Source organism: Lipotes vexillifer, unplaced genomic scaffold, assembly GCF_000442215.2.
Source record: "Lipotes vexillifer unplaced genomic scaffold, Lipotes_vexillifer_v1.1 scaffold2225, whole genome shotgun sequence".
Taxonomy (NCBI): domain Eukaryota; kingdom Metazoa; phylum Chordata; class Mammalia; order Artiodactyla; family Lipotidae; genus Lipotes; species Lipotes vexillifer.
In genome coordinates this window covers 737462-744104 of record NW_006798684.1, presented here as the reverse complement: position 1 = coordinate 744104, position 6643 = coordinate 737462, and the positions used below count along the sequence as shown (strand labels likewise).

The 6643-nt window shown below is 46.5% G+C and overlaps 1 non-coding gene across 1 annotated transcript; it reads left to right on the top strand.

Moving 5' to 3' along the window:
* The first annotated feature begins 6119 nt into the window (after positions 1 to 6119).
* Positions 6120 to 6192, top strand: TRNAG-CCC (transfer RNA glycine (anticodon CCC)). The gene has a single exon. It is a non-coding gene; the product is annotated as a tRNA-Gly (tRNA).
* The last annotated feature ends 451 nt before the right edge of the window (positions 6193 to 6643 follow it).

The following is a 6643-nucleotide window of genomic DNA, read 5'->3' as shown; positions in this document are numbered from 1 at the left end:
GATCGGGGCTCGAACCCGTGTCCCCTGCATCGGCAGGTGGACTCTCAACCACTGCACCACCAGGGAAGCCCTGAAAATCTTATAATTAAGTCCTCAGCCTGATCCTGATCCTCAAGTTTTTCTGCCCTCTGGCTACAGGAGATGATAGTCTCTTTATAGGTGGCCAAGAAGACCCTTTGACTTTCACACTTAACCTTTATAGTCTTTCTCCAAAGTATTTATTACTCTCAATGATAAACATCCTATTACTTCTCAAATGCCTGGTACATTGTTCTCCCCCACCCCCCATGTATTCCTTTCCTCAGGCAAAAACATTCCAATTTACTATTGGTGAAAAAAATTTTTTAATTAATTAATTTTATTTTTGGCTGCGTTGGGTCTTCATTGCTGTGCGTAGTTGTGGCTCGCAGGCTCTAGAGCACAGGCTCAGTAGTTGTGGCACATGGGCCTAGCTGCTCCGCGGCATGTGGGATTTTCCCCGACCACGGCTCGAACCCGTGTCTGCTGCATTGGCAGGTAGATTCTTAACCACTGCGCCACCAGGGAAGCCCCACTATTGGTGAAAATTTTAACAATTGCATTACTACCACAGGCTACACAATGCTGCACCTACCACTAGTGATGGAATCCTCATTGCCAGCGGGCTGGTGAGTGATCCATCTCTGAAATCCCGTTTTAGAGTTTGCTTTCTTGGCTCACTCCTGGCACCAATTATTGTCAATCAGGTTCCCCAGGAAGCAGAAATTTGAATCTTGGAAGTTTATTGGAGAAAGCTCTTGGGTTCATTGTGGGAGAGTGAAGGAAGCAAGGCTGGGCAGAAGTTAGGCTGCAATGTATTCACAAAAAAGCTTCAGTCTATTCCAGGCAGAGCACTGGAGCTAGGATGGCCCTGTGGAATTGTCCCTATTTGTGTTAGGGGAAACACTGACTGAAACCGCCTGCCCTGGCCAGGCAAAGACAGTAACAGTTTGCATGAGTTATTTTATGACAGGAGATCCTGGTAAGGAACGTGGAACTAACAAGCCACCACCAATCAGAAGAATTCGGGAAAGGTCAAAAGGAGAGAGGAAATGCCCGTCCACATGGCCTACCAACCTCCCAGAATCCTCCTCGCTGGAATTCATCTTGGCTGAGTGGCTTCCCGCACCACAGGAAGGACCCTGAGACAGAATGATTGGCCAGAGACGAGCCAGAAACTAATCCCATCACCATAAAACCCAAGACTGCGAGCCACGTGGCAGAGCAGTTCTCCTGGTTTCCCTTTCCCTGCTGCTCTCTGCCCGGGCGCCCCTTCCTAGTAAAGTCTCTTGCTTTGTCAGCACGTGTGTTTGCTCAGACAATTCATTTCTGAGTGTTAGACAAGACCCCACTCTCAGGCCCTGGAAAGGATCCCCCTTCCTGCAACATTTGAAGCCAGGGTAACGAGGCCTTTATTACGAGGCCCTTTCACCAATCAGTCTTTGAATGTGGGCTGCCCTGAGGAAGAAGGCATGATTTTAAATGAACCTCAGGTAAGGTTGTATGGGGGGCTTAACTGCAAACTATCAATCATTAACACTGCTAGCAGCTGGGGGAATGAATGTTTCAGTTTTGAAGGGTGGAGATCTGGGGAGCGCATCAAAACAGTCCTAAAATATACTTCCTATTCTTTGAACCATTGACAGTGGGAAAGTATTCGTGCATTTTGTGTAATAAAAAATGTTCAGAAACATTTTAAAATAAGCAATCAAAAAGAAATTAGAAATTACCCATAAACTTTCCACTGATTTAACCACTGTAAATATTTTGGCATATGTCCTTTCAGAATTTCAGATTCAAAATTATATTGTGCATGTGTGTATAATGTTACCAAAAAAATGAGACCATATTGTACACATTGCTAGTAGCTCTTTTTTAACTTAGTAATGTTTTAGAATAATCTTTTCATATTTACATACTCTAACATCCTTTTTTAGACTTTATTTTTTAGAACAGTTTTAGATTTACAGAAACAAATTGAGTAGACAGTGCAGTGTTCCCATATTCCCCCAGCCCCACTATTATTTCCCCTACTATCAATTTTTTAAAAATTAATTAATTAATTTTTGGCTGCGTTGGGTCTTTGTTGCTGTGCGCAGGTGTTCTTTAGTTGTGGTGAGTGGGGCTACTCTTTGTTGCAGTGTGCAGACTTATTGCAGGGGCTTCTCTTGTTGCGGAGCACGGGCTCTAGACACGTGGGCTTCAGTAGTTGTGGCTCGCGAGCTCTAGAGTGCAGGCTCAGTAGTGGCGCGTGGGCTTAGTTGCTCTGCGGCATGTAGGATCTTCCCAGACTAGGGCTTGGACCCATGTCCCCTGCATTGGCAGGCGTATTCTTATCCACTGCGCCACCAGGGAAGCCCTCCCCTACTATCAATATTAACACACTGCATTAGCGTGGTACATCTGTTACAATTAGTGAATCAGTATTGAAGCACTATTACTGGCGAAAGTCCATAGTTTACATTAAGGTTCATTCTTTGTACAGTTCTGTGGATTTTGACAAACCCATGTCATGTATTCACCATTACAGTATCATACAGACACGGGCCTAATAATGCTATGTATTTCCCCTATTCATCTCCCTTCTCCAAGCCCTGGAAACCACTGATCTTACTTCGTCTATAATTTTGTCTTTTATAACATCCTTTCTGATGGCTGCATAACACTGTCTCATGTGGATTTGTCCAACTTACCCTCTATTAAGGGACTCTGATGTTACCGAAAGCTCTGCCTCTTTGTACACCGGTGCCGAATCAAATCTTGGAGACAGTTTTCTTCTGATTGTTTGTCTTTTTTTTTTGGCCGCGCTGCATGGCACATAGGATCTCAGTTCCCAACCAGGGATGGAAGCTGCGCCCCCTGCATTAGAAGCACAGTGTCTTAACCACTGGACTGCCAGGGAAGTCCCAGACAGAGTTTTGGGTGGAGTAGAGAAGGATAGCTTTATTGCTTTGCCAGGCAAAGGGAGACACACTGGACTTCTGCCTCAAACCATGTGTCCCAACCCGGGAGGATGTGATGAGGGTTTTATGACAATGGTTCAAAGGTGGGGTCTCTGACAAGATTAGGGCGTGAGCAGGGCTTGCACGCCCTTATTCTCATCCCAGGTGGTCAGGTCTGCTAATCTTGTTGAGCTTCTCTGGTCCCTTTAATCTTGCCTCAGGTGGTTTCTTGGCTGCTCCTCCCTTGATTAGCAACTTTTCGAATCTGCCCTCAGGAATCCAGGCAAGGTCGTTGAGGCTGGAATCTTGCTTACAAGAGACAGGGGACAAAAGGGCCTCTGTGCCTGGGAGCCCCACCGCTCAGTTTCACTGATTTTGTTACATGACTTAAAGACTAGAATGATAACACCAAACCTTGGATTCCCACAGCAGCAAATCAAATTTTGCCAACCTTGGGCACATGATTGATTCACTTGCCCACATACTCACACTTAACTGTGTGTACCGATGTTTCATAATCTTTGGGCAAAGGAGCCTTTTAGATCTCACACACTATCTTGGAAACCAAAGAAAACATCGGGCATTCACTCTGATGGAAGAACCAAAGCAAAGCTGTAAACACCATCTGTCAATTTTGCCTTCCAAAGGAGCCTTTACAAATTTCTGGAGGTTTGCTTGGCCAAATCCTTGTCACAGTTAGCAGCACCAAAAACAAAATCATTGAGGTTTCTAATGATGTTCTGGGTCAGGAGGCTGGGTTGCACAGGTGCACATCCATATAGGCTACCTCTACTCTGCTTCATAGGTGCCTATATCTACCTCCTCAAGCCAGTCAGCTATGCATGGATGTGCATTTTGTCCTCTGCACAGAAGTACCTGGCTGAAGATCCAGAGAGCTGAAATTCAGCAGCATTCAGCCTGCCAAATTGTAAACCTTGGCATTGCATCCACTCAGAGAGGGTGACTTTTTCCATCTTACACAAGGGCACAGTTTAGTTTAGTTGCCGGCCTTGTCCTTGAGCTTGCTGAAATTAACTCTGTTGTAGTTGTCTGTCTACATGTTTGTCTTCCTCCAAAAAAATTTTTTTTTTTGGGCCACGTGGCTTGCAGGATCTTAGTTTCCGACCAGGGATTGAACCTGGGCCACAGTAGTGAAAGTGCTGAGTCCTAACCACTGGACCGCCAGGGAATTTCCCAAAGATTCTTTTTCTTTTTTGCAGTACACGGGCTTCTCATTGTTGTGGCCTCTCCCGTTGCGGAGCACAGGCTCCAGATGCGCAGGCTCAGTGGCCATGGCTCACAGGGCCAGCCGCTCCGCGGCATGTGGGATCTTCCCGGACCGGGGCACGAACCCATGTCCCCTGCATCGGCAGGCAGACTCTCAACCACTGCGCCACCAGGGAAGCCCCCCAAAGATTCCTGATGACTGAAACCTGGTCTTATTTAATCTTTGTTCCCATTGCAGTGCAGGGTTTGGTTTATAGTTGACATCAGTGTATTAGCTAAATGGTTACTAGGGACAGACTCTTTTAGCTCAGTGCCAGGACAGTCTACCTATACCATTAAGATTTTTTAAATAAAATTAATTAATTATATTTTACTATTACTATTTACTTTTACTCTTTTACAGAATGACTCTTCCCATACCTCCTGCTGTGTTTTTACTAGGTTTTCTCCTGTTGTTCACATCCATCTCTCTTACTGATTCTGCAAACTACACAATAACTTTTTTTTTTTTTTCAGTATGTGGGCCTCACTGTTGTGGCCTCTCCCGTTGCGGAGCACAGGCTCCGGACGCGCAGGCTCAGCGGCCATGGCTCACGGGTCCAGCCGCTCCGGCATGTGGGATCTTCCTGGACCGGAGCATGAACCCGCGCACGTACCCTGCATCGGCAGGCTGACTCTCAACCACTGCGCCACCAGAGAAGCCCCACAATAACTTTTTGAAGTTGGTCATTACATTGTCATTCTCAAACGAATTCTCTGTTTTTCTCCTGAAAACTACATTTCCCAGCTCCTTTGCCAACTGAATACTAGCTAGATTCACTGCCAGCTAGGCACTGAGAGGAGAGGGAGGAAGGGAGAAGTCAGGGTGGTTCTTCCTCTTTCTTATAACTGTGGGAACATTTTCCAGCAGGGCCTGCAGTCTTCTACACGGTTTCTACTTCCCTTCTCCCTTCATTCCATGTCCTGCTGCCCATACACCTCCAGACAAGTCCTGCTCCCTCCAGAGACACAGTTGATAGTTTGGTGTGTATCCTTTCAGGTTTTTATCTATGCATTTTATTTATTTGTTTATTTTCGTTGGTGTGTGCAGGCTTTCTCTAGTTGTGGAGAGCGGGGGCTACTCTTTGTTACAGTGTGCGGGCTTCTCATTGCAGTGGCTTCTCTTGTTGTGGAGCATGGGCTCTAGGCATGCGGGCTTCAGTAGTTGTGGCATACGGGCTCTAGAGCGCAGGCTCAGTAGTTGTGGCGCATGGGCTTTGTTGCTCCACAGCTTCCTGGACCAGGGATTGAACCTATGTCCCCTGCATTGGCAGGCGGATTCTTTTTTTTTTTAATTTATTTTATTTTTGGCTGCATTGCTGTGCGTGGGCTTTCTCTAGTTGCAGCGAGCGGGGGCTACTCTTCGTTGCGGTGCACGGGCTTCTCATTGTGGTGGCTTCTCTTGTTGTGGAGCATGGGCTCTAGGCAAACGGGCTTCAGTAGTTGTGGCACACGGGCTCAGTAGTGGTGGCTTGCGGGCTCTAGAGCGCAGGCTCAGTAGTTGTGGCACATGGGCTTAGTTGCTTCGCAGCATGTGGGATCTTCACAGACCAGGGCTCGAACCCGTGTCCCCTGCAGTGGCAGGTGGATTCTTAACTGCTGCGCCACCAGGGAAGTCCCTATCTATGCATTTTAATATCTATCTATATGTACTTTTAATTTTTCAAAAATGAATACAATATGCATTGTTCTGCAATTTGCTTTTTTATTCCACAATATATTGTGATAGTCACTGCCAAATTGCTCTACAAAAATTTTTCACCAATTTATACTGTCATCAGGAGTGTATACTCACCATCGTTAATCATCAGGGAAATGTAAATCAAATCCACAGTGAAATATCACATCACACATGTCAGAATGGCTATCATCAAAAAGAACACAAATGGAACTTCCCTGGTGGTGCAGTGGTTAAGACTCTGTGCTCCCAATGCAGGGGTCCCAGGTTCAATTCCTGGTCACGGAACTAGATCCCACATGCATGCCTCAACTAAGAGTTCTAGTGCCACAACTAAGGACCCCACGTGCTAAAACTGAGGAGCTGGCAAGCCGCAACTAAAGAGCCCGCCTGCTGCAACTAAGACCCAGTGCAACTAAATAAATATTTTTTTAAAAGAACACAAATAGGGCTTCCCTGGTGGCGCAGTGGTTGAGAGTCCACCTGCCGATGCAGGAGACATGGGTTCGTGCCCCGGTCTGGGAAGATCCCACATGCCGCGGAGTGGCTGGCCCCGTGAGCCATGGCTGCTGAGCCTGCGCGTCCGGAGCCTGTGCTCTGCGACGGGAGAGGCCACAACAGTGAGAGGCCCGCGTACCGCAAAATAAAATAAAATAAAATAAAAGAACACAAATAAATGTTTGTGAGGATGTAGAGAACACTTGTACTCTGTTGGTGGGACTGTAAATTGGTGCAGCCA